The sequence below is a fragment of the Podarcis liolepis genome, assembly GCF_965112155.1.
Source record: "Podarcis liolepis genome assembly, chromosome: 14".
Taxonomy (NCBI): Eukaryota; Metazoa; Chordata; class Lepidosauria; order Squamata; family Lacertidae; genus Podarcis; species Podarcis liolepis.
Window position 1 is genome coordinate 5,289,991 of NC_139569.1, and position 18,576 is coordinate 5,308,566.

An 18,576-nucleotide genomic window follows, 5' to 3' on the forward strand; every position below is an offset into this window, starting at 1 on the left:
ATATTTCTAAATGCATTTCTCTTGGAATACACGTTTTAACATGCATTGGGTTGTGGGTTTTGAGCTAGCAACTGGGTCTGAACATTTGGGGAAGGTTGCAATCGGTGGACAACATGGTCCTCCTAACCCACATATATTTCTGGGAGGAGAAGCTCAGAACAGTTTGTATCTGGATTTGTGAAGATCAAATTCTTTGAGCATCCTTAGTGCTGTGCATGAGGTATACTACAACTACTGAGGTCCAGTGCTGAGGGCCTTCTGGCGGTTCCCTCACTGTGAGAAGCCAAGTTACAGGGAACCAGATAGAGGGCCTTCTCGGTAGTGGCACCTGCCCTGTGGAACGCCCACCCACCAGATGTCAACAAGAAAAACAACTACCAAACTTTTAGAAGACATCTGAAGGCAGCCCTGTTTAGTGAAGCTTTTAATGTTTAATAGGTTATTGTATTAGTGTTCTGTTGGAAGCCGCCCAGAGTGGCTTTATAGCCAGATGGGCAGGCTATAAATAATATATTATTATTATTATTATTATTATTATTATTATTATTATTATTATTATTATTACTATTACTACTACTACTACTACTACTACTACTACTACTACTACTACAGTGATACCTCGGGTTACAGGCGCTTCAGGCTAAAAACTCCGCTAACCCAGAAATAGTACCTGGGGTTAAGAACTTTGCTTCAGGATGAGAACAGAAATCGTGCTCTGGCTGCACGGGCAGCAGCGGGAGGCCCTATTAGCTGCAGTGGTACCTCAGGTTAAAAACAGTTTCAGGTTAAGAATGGACCTACAGAACGAATTAAGTTCTTAACCCGAGGTACCACTGTACTAATAAATCTTCGTGCCCATGGGAGCCCACGAGGCCTGCTGTTGTACCATCTCCCCTGACCACTTGCATCTGCCGTCTCCTCAGGAGTCAGAGTCATCCTGCTGCTGGGCTTGGCCCACCCCATGGTGCAGCCCAAACCCCATTTGATAACAGCATCTCCTCCCAACTGAGAAAACAAAACCTCTGGCAGTTTCTCTCTCTCTCACTTAAGTTTCACGGGAATACCCTGCTGGTTACAAAGAGGCCAAGACTCTGAAGCTGGCAGAGGCAGAGGCCTTGAAAACACACATTTTCTCTTTCTTTTTTTTCCCCTTTTTGACAAAAGACACACTACCTCAGATGACTTAAATTCCCTCCTGGATGTGCAAGGAAGCGGTGCATTTAGCGTACTTGTAAGAGCTGTAAAAATACAGCCACTTGTCGGAGGAATAAACGCCGCTTTTAGCAACCAAGAGCGGCTGAGGCAAGGCTGTGTGTAAGGAGCTCCTCGCAGATGCATAGCGCTGGAAGGGAATATGGAGGTCCCCTAGTCAAACTCCTTCATTGGAGGTCCAATGCGGGATTGTAGCTACAGCAGGGGAGGAGGCCACATTCTCTCATGGGGAGCCTGCCAGGGGCCACTTGCAGAAGTGAGTGGGGCCAGGAGCAGAAGTGGCCCGGCCAAAGGATGTGACTCTTACTGTTGTGCGGAAGGCTACGTTCCAGGCATGGAAAAGGCAGAGGATTCCACCTACCTCCACCTCCACACAGGCATTGCAGGGGTTTGGACTAGATAACCATTTGGTTCCCTTTCAACTCTGCAATTCTGTGATTTTAAGGGAGAAGCACCATCACTGTTCAAGGACACAGTCCAGGCAGCAGAAGCTCTCAAGGAAGGCTAATGAGGGGTGTGGCGTGATGGTGTGGTGTGGCCTGGGGAAAGGAAAGACCAGAGGGATAAACAGCAAAAGACCAGATTCCTGTCCTTGAACCACATCCACCCAATCCCAGTATTTGCATAAACTAGGGTTACCAGATGTCTCCGTTTCCCGGGGACAGTCCCCAGATTTGTGAACAAGTCCCCGGACAAATTCCATCCCTGGAATGTCCCCGGATTTCATCTAATGTCCCCTGGAAATGCAGCAGCGGCAGTTTCAGCAGCCCAGAGCGGTTGGCTCTGGCTGGCTTCAGGAGCTGCTCGGAAGTCCCCGTATGATGGTGGTGCAGGGGCTCAAAGATGCAGCTTCCGGGCTGCCTCCACCTTCCCTGACCCGAGCAACAAAGCTGTGAAGGGAGGCTTCATGCTGCCTATCGGAGCAGCCTCCCAACTCCTACTTGCGTGAAAGGAGGAGCAGGGATTTTTCAGCTGTGAAGGGAGGCTTCACGCTGCCTATCAGAGCTTGTGTGCAAGCAGGAGGGGGCAGGGATCTCTCAATTAGGCAACAGGAAGCCTCCCTTCCCAGCTGAGGGATCCCCACGCCCTCCTGCTTGCACGCAAGTAGGAATGGGATTGGGGCTGCTCCGATGGGAAGGGAGGCATTGCGCTGCTCAAGCCTCGATGCCACGACCGCTCTCAGCCCTCCTTCTCCGCCTTCCATGCCTGACCCACCACGCACCGCTTCCCCACCACCACCGAAGAACCAACAACTCAGGAGCTACCCAGGCTCATGGAGAAAGGAGATAGAAGCCTCAGAGGAAGGGGAAACATGGCGGTTGAGGTCAAGGCGGCGACTGCGCCTCTGCCACCACCATCACTGCAGCATCAATGTCCCGAAAGTGTAGTATTTATTTATTTAAAGTGTCCCCAGATTCATTGAAAAAAATCTGGCAACCTTAGCATAAACACCTCCAGCAAATGAGAGCTGGCTACCTCCCAAGGCCCCAAACTCCACTGTCAGACAGCTGTTGCCATTAGGAAGTTTCTCCAAATGTTCAGCTGAAATTTGCTTCCCTGTGATTTCCACCCAGCTAGTTCTAAGTCCTGCCCTCCGGAGATTGCGTCTGCCCCATCTTTTGCCTGCCAGCCCCCTTAGAGATCTGAAGGTGGAAGCTCCGTCTCTCCTTAATCTTAACTTCTTCGGGCTAAAACGCACCCAGCCTGAAACAAATCTACCATAACGAGGTAAGCAAGTTATAAGGCAGATCTGACTGCCCGCAAAAGGCATTTGGTTTTTAAAGGGGTCTCCAGCAGAATGACTGCATGTGGGCAGCCTTTTGGCAGCAAAGGGTGGAGAGAGCAACAGCTACAAGCTGCAGCTACCCGATAGTAAGGAGGACGGCACCCAGGGCAAACAGAGAGGAGCAGAGCAGAAAGGAAAACAAAAGACCAGAGAGGGAGATGCCAGCAACTGGAGATGGGAAGCAGTTTAAGCCCCAATGCCTCACACCCAGCTCTTAATAAGGCACCACATGGAAAGAAGCCTCTCAGTGACAGTAGTGGCTGTTGGACCCAATGCAGATACAGGCAGCTTTTCCTCAACATCCCCTTTCCATCCCTCACCTCGCCTTTGGTTTGTTGATGGTAACAAAGGGCTCTTGGGCATGTTCTCATCTGGCACAGGTCCAACAAAGCTGCCCAGCTGTCCCTAATTCCATCCAGGAACCAAGATGGCAATGCAGAACTTCAGGAGATCCCCTCACCTGCCCAGTTTTGTGTTTGAACCTTCTAGAGCAGCAGTTCTCAACCTGTGGGTCCCCAGATGTTGTTGGACTACAACTCCCATCATCCCTGAGCTCTGGCCTTGCTAGCTAGAGGTGATGGGAGTTGTTGCTCAACAACATCTGGGGACCCATAGGTTGAGAAAGTCTGTTCTAGAGTGACCAAGCATGTCATAAATTAGATTTCAATCCTTGCATCCTCCCTCCACAAACTGGCAAATGATCCCAGTTGTCTAACAACCAACTCGGCTCTGGATGCTTCTTCCCAGGCAAGGCTGTCAATTCACTTCCTCTGGTTCCGCCGCTCGCTTTTCTCCCACACATATAGCAGGACCGCGCGGCTCCCCCCTTCCCCGTCTGTGAATATCATTTATTTTTGCTTGATTCATTCATTCATTCCCTGAATAAAGACATCACGGCGATTATTATTCTTATTATTCCCTCCGTCATCCTGCTCATCACACTATTATATTATTTGCATCGCGAAGCTGGAGGAGGTTTCATGTTGAGGCAGGAAATTTGTGCAAGTTGTTATTACTGCAATCAGACAGAGTGAGAATTGGATTGGTGAGGGGTTGGCAGAGGGCACCTCTCCAAGCGGGACGCCAAGGCTCCGTCCAATCTCAGCAGGGCTGCGGTTACACCAAGCGGGGATCCAGCCCCACCAGCAAGACATATCCTTCTGGAAAGCATAAGCAGCTGGGCGCCTGCTTGAGTCGAGCACATTTTCTGCCTTGGCAAGGAAAAGGAAAGTATTTGCTTTGTTAACGTTTGACGTCCCACAGAAAATGTGCCTTTGCTTTTAATGGGAGGGTTGTTAGAGGGTGGCCCGTGGGGTCCCAATCCCAGTTACATGAGGCCCTGAATCCACTGCCACTTCCCTCTTTTTCTTCCTTTTTTAACTTTGCATACAGAGTAGCTGGGTGCTCTGGTAAGTGCAGGGCTGGTGTGGATCCAGGGCTGTCCTAAGCATATCTGGCGCTGTGGTGCAAAGATCCCTCTGGTGCCCCCCCTTTACCCAGAGTTGACTGTTTTTTTTAGGGCTGGAGGAGGTGGGCAGCGGCTGGAGGGCGGCTCCTCCGGTGGGGAAGTGGCGGAAGAAGAAGAAGAAGAAGAAGAAGAAGAAGAAGAAGAAGAAGAAGAAGAAGAAGAAGAAGAAGAAGAGAAGAGTTTGGATTTGATATTCCGCTTTATCACTACCCTAAGGAATCTCAAAGCGGCTAACAATCTCCTTTCCCTTCCTCCCCCACAATAATCACTCTGTGAGGTGAGTGAGGCTGAGAGACTTCAGAGAAGTGTGACTGGCCCAAGGTCACCCAGCAGCTGCATGAGGAGGAGCGGGGAATCGAACCCAGCTCACCAGATTACGAGTCTATCACTCTTAACCACTACACCACACTGGCTCTCCACAGTGGCCACTGAGCGAGCAGGCCTGCACTGAATGAGCGAGAGCACGTGTTCCGCTCCCACCAAGTGTCAGCTCGTTTTTTCCCCTTTTAGCCTTTTGGGGCCCTGCAGAATTCGGCACCTGCAGGCTAAAAGGGAAAAAAACAAGCCGATGCTCAGCAGAAGCGGCGCACACACCCTCGCTCACTCAGCGCGCTTGTTCGGTGTTCCCCGGACTCTCGCCTGGTGCCCTCCAGAACTTGGCGCCCTGGCGCCCTGCGCCACTAGCCTCAATGGGTAAGACGGGCCTGTGTGGAGCCCAGCTACCCACCATCTTAACTTGCCCAGAGGCAAATTTGTGTGATAAACCCAGGTGTTTTAAGTACCTCAGCAATGCTGCAGTCTTTTAAACACAAGAAGAAATCCTTCTGTCGCCCCTCCATGCCAGTATAAATGAGCAGCTCTAGAACGCCCAGGGCTGCCAGGGAATGGAAGCTTATTTTCACTGCTTCCCTTTTAATGGTTGGGTGCCTGTTTAACTATCGTGGCTTCCCCAGAACAATTCCCAGAGTAGTTTAACTCTCAATCCCTCTCCCAAGGGAACTCTTGGAAGTGTAGCTCTGAGAGGGGAAATAGGTATCTCCTAACAACTCTCAGCACCCTTATAAACTCCAGCTCCCAGAATTCTTTGGGGGGAAGCCAGGACTGTTCAGAATGGTATCATAGTGCTTTCAATGGATGGTGTGGATGTAGCCTAATGCCAACAAGCTAGCCACTACACCATACTGCCTCTTAAGGGTGATACCAATGAAACAGGCTGAAACCCAAGAGCCTAATGGGTTTTCTAAAGAAGCTGGTCCACTTCACTATTATTACAGAATCTCTCTGAGGAGTCCCTCTGCCCCACTCCAAATTTGACTGAGATCATATTTGGCACCAGCCATTTCCAACCTGGTGCCCTCCAGGTGTTGCTGAACTATAGTTCCCATCAGCCCCAAGAAGCACGATAAACACTGTGGGGTTATAGAAACTGTGGCCCAGAACATCTGGGGAACCCCAGGTTGGTGGAGGCTGGTTTGGTGAAATAAAGTACAAAGAAAAAGGGGTGCAGTGGGAGAATATTTGTAAGTCTGCCTGCAATCGCCTTGGACCAGCAATGGTAATGGAGCAGCAAGCATAAAGGATGATCATCCCTTTAGATCTTCCATTTAGCAGCACTAAACCTCGCCAGAGGCTTATGACATGGAATCGTTTCATGCCTAGATACATCCTGACATTAAAGCCCTTAACGCTGTCATAGAAGCTATTACTACCAGACTCAAAAAATACTAATAAAAAAAAAATAACCCACATCAAGCAACAGTGATAAAATACCAGTTCCCTGCTGGAGCAACACCTGTTCCAGTCAAAGGATATAATGTCATGCTATCACCAAGCAAAATGGCAGCTCCAAATTGAAAGGGGTTGATTCGGACAACCCTGGCCTGTTGCATGAACTCTGGCCCCCCCTCCCTTTTCCATCGCGCTCATCTTCAGCCACTTGTCCTCCACACTCACTCTCCAGCTTGTGAAGAAGCAGCCAAACAAGCCTCTTAGAACAATAGAATCATAGAGTTGGAGGGGACCCAGAGAGTCATCTAGTCCAACCCCTCCCCAACCCCCTCCCTTCATATTTTGCCACAACAGGCATTGTTAGAACTGGGGAGGAGAGAGAGAGAGAGAGAGAGAGAGAGAGAGAGAGAGAGAGAGAGAGAAGGTGATATATGACCAGTGATGGCCAGGAACTGTATATTGCACAAGAAGAAATCAGGATTGACATTAACTGGCAAAAGAGTTTGGATGAAATCCAGGGTTCACTCTAAAGGGTGGGTGTCAGAGGGAGCCCCCCACCCATGTGCTGAATAGGAGAATCTTTCCATTTCAGTTTGTCTCACTGTCTTATTTTCCAATCATAAGTTCAACTCACCCCATTTCCACATCAGTCTTCAATATTCTTTTTTAAAGAAGTCCTCACAAAAATCCATATGCATTTTCATGCACTGTTCCCCCGATGCACGCACTCATGCGTGCAATTTTGTCTGATGTATGTACATCGCTTTGCAAGCTGTTTCCCATAATATCATTCTTTCCTTTGCATTTCACTTTCGCTAATATACCCATGTTTGCACACACTTTCTCCAGAAATACACTTCTACATGTGCATTTTTTTGGTCTCAGATTTTGCATCGCAAACTTTGGAGGAGCGCGCGTTTTGAAGGATAGCTGTGTTTCATTTTGTGGGTTGGTTTTTTTGTGGGTCATTGAATGATTTTCTCTCCTTCCTTTAGTTCTGACCCTCTACTCTGTTGTTTTTAGAAGGCTACTGAAGGGCCATGAGTTGGCTAAAATTGGGGAGAGTTGTGGATTCTCTTAAGGGACTCCTAGTTATGCCTCTTCTCTGATCTGAGCGTTGCTGAAAACTTAGACACATGCACACACTTATTAAGGAGCAAGTGCCATTGGGCAGGATGGGACTTGTTTTTGGGTCAACAAGTGTGAGAGAGGACCACACATCACCTCTGGACTGTGAGATCAAAGAAGAAAGCCATGTGACTGGGCACATCCTTTGCATGCCCAATGGGTTACAAATCGGAGGGTGAGGTTCTTTTAAGAAATCGATCAGAGTTCCCAAACTGCAGTCTGCAGACCACCAGTGGTCTGTTAAATTCATTCAGGTGGTTCATGGCGTATCTGTGGATTTGTGGTTGAAGGGAGATGGCAGTACATTAATCGTATTAAATATTCATATTGATTTGATTGTATTCATGCCATACATTTAAAGCACTATGAAAGAGTCATGGCTTCTGGGAGAGAGAGTCATTAGAAGAGCACTATTCCCTTGCATAGCTGTCAACGTTTCCCTTTTTTTAAGGGAAATTCCCTTATTCCGAATAGGATTCCTCGCAAGAAAAGGGAAAAGTTGACAGCTATGTTCTCTTGCCATAGCTGCAATTCCCAGAGTTTCCTGGGAAGAGAGATTTGATTGCCAAACCACTCTGAGAATTGTAGCTACGGGAGAGGAAGAGGGGTCTCAGCACCCTTTACAACCTGCAGTTCCCAGAATCCTGTAAATGACTCTTTAAAGGGGTATCATGCCGCTCAGAATGCGAATGCGGCCTTAATCACTTCTTCTGCTTCTTGTATTGTATTGTATCATTTTATATTGTGTTCTGTGGGATTCAAATTGTAATACATTAAAATGAAATCCACAAAAGAAGCAATAAAGGACAAGTAAAAAGGATACGGCATCTAGCCCAGCACATCATGACAGCTACAACAGGCAGAGAAAAACATTAAGTGGTTTGCCAAGACCCTTGTGGACGAGGGGGGCAGGAGTTTGGGGACCACGAGATTAAATGTTGAAGGCGTGCAGCCAGCTGAAGAGAGGGAGTGGGAGAGAAGAGGCTCAAAGGTCAACCAATGAAGAGCCACAGAGCAGTTTCCAGCATTCAAATCTGCCAGGAACCCTAATTCTAGGAACAATCTGCCAGGTTCCATTCAATCTATCTGGTCCACCCTGCTGCCCTCACAGTGGCCAACCAGATGCCCCTGTGAGAAACCCCCGAGCCCAAGAGCCCTCTCCCCTCCTGTGGTTTCCAGCAACTGGTATTCAGAAGCATTTACTGCCTCTGACCACGGAGGCAGAGCACAGCCTGTGGGATGTGAAACACAAGAGCAGTCAAGTACAACATTCCTAGAGTGAACATGTTTACACATGGGGAGGAATGTTTGTCCAGCCAGCAGGTAAACTTCCTGTTTCCTTCTGGGCTGGAACAGAGCATGTGACTAGAGGTGGGTGTGGCCTCACCTGTGCAGGTACCGACAAAAGCACAGGGCAGGGCAGCCATCTCTCTCTCTTTTTGACTACATGCATCGAAGAAGCAACATCTGCTTAGCCAAAGATGCTCTCTTGGCCTCCAGCCAATCTCCTTGTGAGATAGTTTCCAGGTGTATGTTACTTTTCTAAGCTAATTCTGCCTTCTGGGATCCGATTGTGAACAGAATGTAAGTGAGTAAACACTTTTAATACTTTTATAGAAGATTGTGTCGTGTCTTATCTTTTATGAGGGAATAAGGGGGAAATACCAGAACAGTTATTATAGAGGCTTTAGCGAGCCTTAGCAAACACATCCGCTGTGAGTTTAAAAAGGGGGGTGTTACTCTGCTAAATTGTGAACTTGTTAACACAAGTTGGAAAGGCTATAATCAAACAACATATCCTCTCCTGCATCCCCGAACATTCCCACACAGCCAACGTGGCAAGTAGCCTTCGACAGCCCTCTCCTCCATGAATGTGTCCAAGCCTCCAGCTTGCCAGCCCCTCTTGTCTCCTGAGGAAATATTTCCTTTTATCTGTCCTGACTCTCCCAGCATTCAGATTCCTTGGATGTCCACTCTCTGGCTGAGAGCCTCCTGCCCGACAAATCTGCCTGCCATTGGGCCTGAGCTCCTGCCAAATGGAAGACCGCGTCTCAATCACGGCTGCTAGGAAATCGAGAAGTTAAAAAGTCAGGTCATGGAGACGTCTTGTTTACGTGCTGCTGCCGCGTCTTTTCCTGCGGCAAATGAGCTTGCCTCAATGGGAGGCCACAGGCTCCTGTGCAGACCACTGGCTTGCTGGTGACACTCCACAGATGCGGTGACGCTATGAGTCGAAGTGCTTGCCAATGATTAAAAGGAAAGTTTCCCTGCTTTGATTGGGGCTTATAGGGCCTCTGTGAAGTCAGACACTCTCGGCTCTAATGATCTGCCAGCATCTCTCCTGCTGCAGCCACTCCCAGAGGGAAGCAGGGAAGCTCTGCGGAGAGGCGGCCAGATCAGACGGAGGAACACTTCACTGCCATGTTCGGCTGCGCATTTCACCCACAAAATGAGCCTTAACAAACAAGAGAGCTCCAGTGCAGGCTCGAATTGCCAGATCTCCAGGGCTCACCGGAAGGTTTGCCTGGCCCACTCCAGGCAGCAGAGGGAAGGCTGGGCTCTCCAGGCAAGAACATTTTTTCAACTTTAAAACGAGAGAGAGAGAGAGAGAGAGAGAGTGAGAGAGAGAGACTGTGCATGAAGTTTGCAAGGTTCAGGCTCGCAGGAGACAGCTGTAACCTATTGCATAAATCATAGATAGGTTAACTAAGGCCCAGGGTCCGGATCCGGCCCAATCGCCTTCTCAATCCGGCCCGTGGGCAGTCCGGGAATCAGTGTGTTTTTACATGAGTAGAATGCGTCCTTTTATTTAAAATGCATCTCTGGGTTATTTGTGGGGCATATATCCCCCCCCCAAAAAAAATATAGTCCAGCCCCCCATGAGGTCTGAGGGACAGTGGACCTATCAGCAAAAAAGTTTGCTGGCCCCAGCATAGACTCTCTGGTGGAGTGGGGAGAGAGGTCTGTTCTCCTCCACTCCCTCCTTCCCTCTCCAAATTGATCTCTGCCTCCAGGTCTCAGCCATGCTTGTCAGTAGAGCATGAGACTCTTAATCTTGGGGTTGTGGGTTCAAGCTCCAGGTTTGATGAAAGAATCCTGCATTGCAAAGGGTTGGGCTACAGATGACACACATGGTCCCATCCAACTCTACAATTCTATCATTTTACATCATTACCATGGAGCTGCCCTCTGTGACATCATCAGGGTATGCCCTGAGGTCTGAGGTTTGGGGTTCTGAAATCTCAGGGTCTGGGATACCCCTGCCCTGGCCAACCTTGTGGGGGGTAATGGTTAAAGCGTTGGACTGGGACCTGGAAGAACAGGGTTTGAATCCCCAAGAAGCCATGAAAATCACTGGGGGACCTTGGAAGCCAGTCACTCACTCACTCACTCACTCACTCACTCACTCACTCACTCGCAGCCTTACCTACCTCACAGGGTTGTTGTAAGGATAAAGGGGGGAGAAGGAAAGCCGTGCATGCCTCCTTGAGCTCATTGAAGGCTGGACTATAAATGCGAACAAACAAACATGTTCAATACTAATGGGAATGAGCAATAGGAGTTAATTTCCAGATGATTTTGGCTGCTGCCCACGGAGAGAAGGGAATTACATGGCATTCCTCAACTAGCAAGGTTTGTTGGAGGGTCAGAGAGACTTAGTGAGGTCAGACAATCTGCCACTAAGGGGACCATCTGGCATATAGGCATCTCATTTATTTTTTAAAAATAATTTTTATCCTCCTTTTCAGGCAAAAACAAGTCTTCCATAGCAGTTTACAAATCATGCTTTTTAAAGTCCTCTGCCTTCAGGCTTACAATGGAAAAAGACACAACATAAAAGGAAAATGGATTTGGAGGGAGGAGGAAATAAGAAAACCCAAGTTCTTAGTTGCAAGATGTTCTAGTGACCAGTTGGAATGGAAAAGTTGGAGGAGAGGAGGTTCAAAGGTTGCTTATTTCTTGGCTGCAGCCATAGAGTGGCCCTGAATCTGTTCTCGTCTCTGATGCAGCCTGATAGAATGGTTGCTGTCCCATAAGTGGTTTGATGATCAATTCCTCATCACAGGGAACCCTGGAAATTGTTATGTGCCACCTGCTTAGCACACCTTGTTTGAAGGATTTGCACTGGCTGCTGGTTTGCTACTGGTGTTGGTGTTCATGGCATTGGTGCTAACATTCAAGTCCCTACACAGCTCAGGACCAGGTTACCTTAAACACCCAGTTTGTAGGAGAGTCTCTCCCACAAGTTTTAAAGATCTCAGCACACTCTAAAGTACCTCAGTGTGTTGGCCCCTGTTCTGAAGAACAGCATCCCTGTCAAGATGCAACTGGCGCCCCCTATCTGCACTTTTTGGAAACAGTTGGAGACATTTTTGTTCCAATAGGTTTTCCCACCTGGGTCTCTACCATGAGTGTCCACTTGCTAGGATTTTAGTCTTGTTTAAATGTATTTGCTGGTTTTGTGTTTTTAACTGTTTAACTGGTGGTTTTCAAGGCAATTCATAAATCAATTGTAAAAATAAGAAGAATGTGACTTATGGGCTACACCTAAGCTGTTCTTTCTTTCTTTCTTTCTTTCTTTCTTTCTTTCTTTCTTTCTTTCTTTCTCCCACCCCAACATTTATCTTCATTGTTTTTCATACAATATTCTGTTGTCACTGGCAGCGCTGCAGATCCGCCCACCAGCTCAATAGGGTGAGATTTCGACTCCAGCAGTTACGATGCTCGATTTAAAAATAAAAATTCACGGTTTCCTCATCGCCGGCAAGGATAATCTCAACACAAAGCCAAGCAGAGGGGCATGATCCCCTGGCAGCTGGCAGCTCCCTGACATGAAAGCCAGGAGGGCCAAGAGTTTGCTTTGACACAGCCAGAGAGAGCAGGGATGTCACAGACCCCTTCAACCTTCACAGGAGGAGAAAATCTGGCCACAGGGCCTGAGATGTCCTGCAGAGAATGACCCTCAGGGTGACATTGTTGGGTCTTACTTCTTAAGCCGACTTTGGAAGGATTTCAGCAGATCTGGTTTAATCGCCACAGTCCCTTCATCTCTCCACACGCCTTTTTGTGCTGCTGGTTTTCCTAAGCTGGCCTGCTGGCCATGTTTATGCAGACAGTCCACCTCCTCTTCGGATCCCAAGGATTCCAGCTTCAATTTTTAAAGTTCATAAATAAAGTCTGGTCCCCATGATTGCACAGGAAGTGGAAGCCCCTCTGGTTCCTCACCAGCTGCGTCCCCTGCAGTTTATTCCACTTCCCCAACAAGTTTCTCCGAACTGTTCATTACCACCTTATATTTGAGTTTTCACGCAATGGAAAAGCCATTTCCGGAAAACGAACAGAATTTAGCACCTCCTTAGTGCCCATTTCCGTGTTCTCGGATTCCAGAAAACACATATGTTTGCAGCCGCCTTTAACCTGGAGGCAGGGATAGGAACCAACTTAAAGATAAAGGGACCCCTGACCATTAGGTCCAGTTGTGACCGACTCTGGGGTTGCGGTGCTCATCTCGCTTTACTGGCCGAGGGAGCCGGTGTACAGCTTCCAGGTCATGTGGCCAGCATGACTAAGCCGCTTCTGGCGAACCAGAGCAGTGCACGGAAACACCGTTTACCTTCTGGCCAGAGTGGTACCTATTTATCTAATTACACTCTGACGTGCTTTCGAACTTCTAGGTTGGCAGGAGCTGGGACTGAGCAACAGGAACTCACCCGGTCACGGGGATTCGAACCGCCGACCTTCTGATCGGCAAGTCCTAGGCTCTGTGGTTTAACCCATGGTGCCACCCACATCCCTTGGAACCAACTTAGATGGGTTCGAAAGAGATATAGAGAAATGCGAGGAGCAGGAGAAAGTTATGGAGGGCTACCAGCCTCAATGGCTCTGCCCTGCCTCCATGGTGAGAGGTAGCCATACTTCTGAAACCCAGTATCTGGAAGCCTCAGGAGGGGAGAGAGTTGCTCTTGTGCTCAGATCCTGTTTGTGGGTTTCCAACAGGCATCTAGGTTGACCACTGTTGCTGGACTAGATGGGGCACCCGCCTGATTCAGCACACACTTCTTAAGTTCTTATGGAAAAACGCAAGGCTAAAGTGATGAGATCTGGGGCGGAATATCAGTGCACTGCCGTTTCTGCAAGGGAACAGAAGCACCCATGCTCTGAAAGCGTGGGGAGATAGCGAAGTTGTCCAATGGCATCTGTTGCACACCACACTCCCTAGTGTAAATGAAAGTTAATGCAACCCGCTGGTATATTGGTCAAAAAGCCGCAGATCCATAACACTACCGGCAGTGCAGTGTGACTGTAACAGCTGAAAACAGGACAGAAGTGCTGGCATTGTAATCAGGAAAACAACTGCAGTCTTCCTCATGTCTGAATGCCCCCTTAGTCATAGAACCACAGAAGGCATTGCATCTTCTGCTTTATGGCAGGTGTAAACAGAAGATGAGATGACAGAAGCTTCAGCTCCAGAGAGATGAGAGTCACATGGTCTGGCAGGGTGAGGCGCCTGGGGGCTGAGGACAGTAGATGATGAGAAAGTACAAAGAAGGAATGGAGAAAGGAATGTAGGGTCTCATTAGGGAAGAAGAGGGATGGGACTAAATAAATAAAAAATTATTTATACCCCACCCTCCCCAGCCAGGGCCGGGCTCAGGGCAGCTAACACTAAATATGAATTACAATAAATGTAATAGGAATAAACAAAAGCAAACCAACAAACAAACAAACTATTCCACTATTGAACAGCTCTCACCCTCAGAAAGTCCTTCCTCATGCTGGGCTGTAACCTCCTGTCTTCTCATTAAAGTCCATTGATTTGGGTCCTACCCTCTGGAGCAGCAGAGAAGAAGCTTGCTTCATCTTCCACCTGGAAGCCCTTCAGTTATCTGAAGATTGTGATCGTATCCCCTCATCATATCATCAAATCCCTTTTCGTTTTAATGACCCTGAACAACTCGGTATCATCAGCAAACGTGACCACCGCTTGCTATAATTCTATCCTTTCCACTTTCAAAAATAAATAAACAAGCTTTCGTGATACGAACCCATTCTGCTTGAGGATTCTTTGTGCAAGTTGTTATGTACCAAGCTTGGATCCTAGAACAATAGGCAGGTAGGATCCTGGAATGCAACAACTGATTGGCCTGCAGGAGAAGACCAATCAGGCTCCAGGAGGGAAGCAGAATCAGCCAATCAGATGGAACTCCTTGTGTAAATAATGTATATAAAAGTCTGAGGGTGGGGGGGGGATTCAGTCACTGTTTTACAAGCTGCAATAAAGAGCATGAAATCACTGCAGGACTCCGAGTATATTTCACAACTCAAGGAATTAACTTTCCTCACTCCACCACCCCACCTTCCTAGAATTGCACCAATAGCTTCAGATCCCTGAGACAGATGCGGCTGTTGCCCATATAGAGCCAATCTCCACTCCATATGGTTCTGTCTTGCTCAGTGTGCTGCTGCCGCTGCTTCCCAAGGAGGTGGCCTTTCTGACAACAAATTGGATTTCCCAGGGTCCTTCAGAGAAGATGCTTAAAAAAAATACAGACATTTCATTTTCCCCAGTATCATCCTTTCTGGGCAACATCCTTCCTGTGCCTAGAGTGGCTGGACCAACCCAGTCACATAGGTGGGGTACAATAATTATTATTATTATTATTATTATTATTATTATTATTATTATTATTATTATTATTATTATTATCACAGCTCTCAGGTGCCAGATCCAGCTTTGACCTAACAGAGAAAATGATATCTGAGTTCTCAGTCATCTTGACTTGTGCAGAAGACTGCGGCAGCAAGAAGAGACATGCCCAGCTCACCAGAAATGAATGTTGCAGGCGCCATGGAGTTAATGATCTGTGATGCAAGGAGAGAAAGGGAAAGTTGCTGCTCTCACACCAGGAATCCCTACTGATGGAGTTCCACTGGGTAGTCTCAGACAGGCAGTCTAATGAGGAGCCAGCCGCACACATCCAAACTGCGCACTTGACAAAAGGAGTTCCTGTACCCTTGAAATGACCTTGTGAGGTCCCGACCTTGTAAAATGATGCTCGGGAGGAGGCACAACAGTAGCTGCAGCAGCAAAAAAACAACTACCTTTAGCCTTCAGCTGCTCTCTTAAGTTGGCCAATGTGTGCTGATGTGGCAACTGACTGTTGCCAGCATCTCAGTCTTGGATGCCGGAGGCAATACCGCCAAAAAGAAAACACCATCCCACGGCTGGGAAGATGGGCAGAACTGGGGCATGGCAAGGAGCAACACAAGGATCAGAACTGGAAATGGCTGGTGGGCACCTTGGCCACCGCAAAAACCCAGCTGCATTGGCATAAACCAAATACCGGGTGACATTGTAGTAAGCTTTGACAGAATATACTAGTCCAAAGGGATGCGGGTGGCGCTGTGGGTTAAACCACAGAGCCTAGGACTTGCTGATCAGAAGGTCAGCAGTTCGAATCCCCGCAACAGGGTGAGCTCCCGTTGCTCAGTCCCTGCTGCTGCCAACCTAGCAGTTTGAAAGCACCTCAAAGTGCAAGTAGATAAATAGGTACCGCTCCGGTGGGAAGCTAAACGGCGTTTCCGTGCGCTGCTCTGGTTCGCCAGAAGCGGCTTAGTCATGCTGGCCACATGACCCGGAAGCTGTACACCGGCTCCCTGGGCCAATAAAGTGAGATGAGCGCCGCAACCCCAGAGTTGGTCACGACTGGACCTAATGGTCAGGGGTCCCTTTACCTTTATAATAGTCCAAGTTCTCCAGCATCTCTCTATGGGACTATGCATGCTTACAGCAAAATCCAAGGGCTTCAGGAAAACCATCTCTCCAGATGCTTAAGCAATGATGGAGCTCTGGGCCCATCTGTGCTGTGGTGGTGCCTATGAGTCCCTGCTCATAGTAGCATCCAGGGATACAGGGAACCACTGCAACTCCATTTCCCATGGCTCCTATGATCCCTCAATGCTGCAGCAATTATACATAGGAGCATCTGATGGTCTGGGAACATATACCGTATTTTTCCGTGTATAAGACTAGGGTTTTTTTTACCAAAAAATTAGGTTTAAAATTGGGGCTCGTCTTATACACAGACAGTGCTGAGGGGTGTTTTCTTCATTTGGAGTCCCCCCCAAAAGGGGGCGTCTTATACATGGGGGCATCTTATATAAGGGAAAATGTGGTATGTTTCTAAGTCTCCTCTAAGCTGGAATCCCCTTATACTTAGCTGAAGAACTTAGCTGCATAACTGAAGCAAGTCTTGTGTCTCATAGAATCCTAGAATCATAGAGTTGGAATGGACCACAAGGGCCATCGAGTCCAACCCCCTGCCAAGCAGGAAACACCATCAGAGCACTCCTGACATATGGTTGTCAAGCCTCTGCTTAAAGACCTCCAAAGAAGGAGACTCCACCACACTCCTTGGCAGCAAATTCCACTGTCAAACAGCTCTTACTGTCAGGAAGTTCTTCCTTATGTTTAGGTGGAATCTTCTTTCTTGTAGTTTGGATCCATTTCCTTGGTCTTTCCTTAAACGGCACACAAGGAAGTGAATGACATGATATGGTTGCAGAACAATTCTGTAAGGCATCCGTAAAAGGCAATTTTCAAAATGCTCAGAACCAGCAAAACATAATCACATTTCTATGTGAATCGAACAACCACACGGCTAACAACCTAGTCTTATTGTATGTTTTGTACAAAGTAACTCCCAACAACATCAATGGGGCATCGTCCTGAGAAGGAGTAGAGGACTGGGTCTCCATGAAGGCACAATGGAAAGCTTTACCATTATGATTTTATTTAAATGAGTTTTTGTTTAACATCTCAAAATAAACATTTACATTATACCATATATTCCATGACTTCCCTTCTTCCACTTCCCCGGTTCATTTTGTTTATCTATCATTCCTGCATTTTTACTATGTCAATTTTTGTCAGTACTCCAATTTTACATCATTCAATGATTAATTAAACTGCTGAATTTATCTTAATGCTGCCAACATTTTCAAATGTGTACAGTTATTTTCCATATAATCAGCAATAGATATTCTTCTCACTCTCTTAGTCTATTCGTTAAACTTGATAGTTCCGCATATTCTATCAGCTTAAGTTGCCAGCCCTCCTTACTCGGAACCTCTCTCACTTTCCATTTTGGGGCTAAAAGAACGTGAGCTGTCATTGTTGCGTACATAAATAAGGTTCTCTGATACCTGGAAACTTCTGACTGCACTATTCCTAACAAAAATGCCTCTGGTCTTTTGGGGAAGGTTGTTTTAGACATTTTTTCCCCATCTCATTATAAATCATTTCCCAGTATTCTGTAACCTTTTTACATGCCCACCACATATGAAAAAAAGTTCATTTCTTTACATTTCCAGCACAAATCCAATTCTGCTTTATACATCTTAGCCAATCTACTCAGAGTTAGATGCCATCTATGAATCATTTTCATATGATTTTGTTTCAATGCATAACATGCAGAAATTTTCAAATCATTCACCCAAAGTTTCCCCAAAGATTTAGGCCTTTATTGTGCCCTAAGTCCATTGCCCAGTGTGTCATTGAAGCTTTGACCAGCTCATCCTTTTCCCCATTCCCCATTATTGTGAGTTTTGGTCTGAGAAACTATGTTTCTTATCTAATTCAAACATATCATGTAGAATCATAGAATCATAGAATCATAGAGTTGGAAGAGACCACAAGGGCCATCGAGTCCAACCCCCTGCCAAGCAGGAAACATAGCTGGTGGTAACGTAACCAATCTGCGACTTGGCTTCTTAAATCTTCCATTGGTTTCAGTCTGGGTTCACTCCCTGTAAAATCCAGCAAGTCTCTATAAATCACCCATTGTCTGTCCATATTAATTCTCTTAATGGTAATTGCTTCAATGGGGGATAACAACAGAGGTGCTTTTCTTTCCAACAAATTTTTGTATTTCTCCCAGACTCTATACAAATTTCTCCTAATAATGTGGTTCTTAAACTTTTGTAGATTTTAGCTTTCCCATACCAAAGATATGCATTTCAGCCAAATTTTTTTTCATGACCTTCCAAATAAAAAATGTGTGCATTTTCCAATACAATCCATTCCTTTAACCAACACAAACAGGCTGCCTCATAATATAATTGCAGGTCAGGCAGGGCAAAGTCTCCTCTTTCCCCCCTGCCAAACGAATTCAGAGATATCTCCCCCCCACACACACACACAATGGAAAGCTTTAAGTCACCTCCTACAAGATGTAAAGTGGAACGGTTTGGT

The 18,576-nt window shown here is 47.1% G+C and overlaps 2 protein-coding genes across 6 annotated transcripts in view; one reads left to right on the top strand and one right to left on the bottom strand.

The window, feature by feature from the left end:
- ELFN1 (extracellular leucine rich repeat and fibronectin type III domain containing 1) overlaps nucleotides 1-18,576 on the bottom strand; it is a 248,652-nt gene that overhangs the window by 144,735 nt on the left and 85,341 nt on the right. The gene's annotated exons all lie outside the window — the stretch shown is intronic.
- Nucleotides 1-18,576, top strand: part of PSMG3 (proteasome assembly chaperone 3) — a 340,750-nt gene that overhangs the window by 100,423 nt on the left and 221,751 nt on the right. The gene's annotated exons all lie outside the window — the stretch shown is intronic.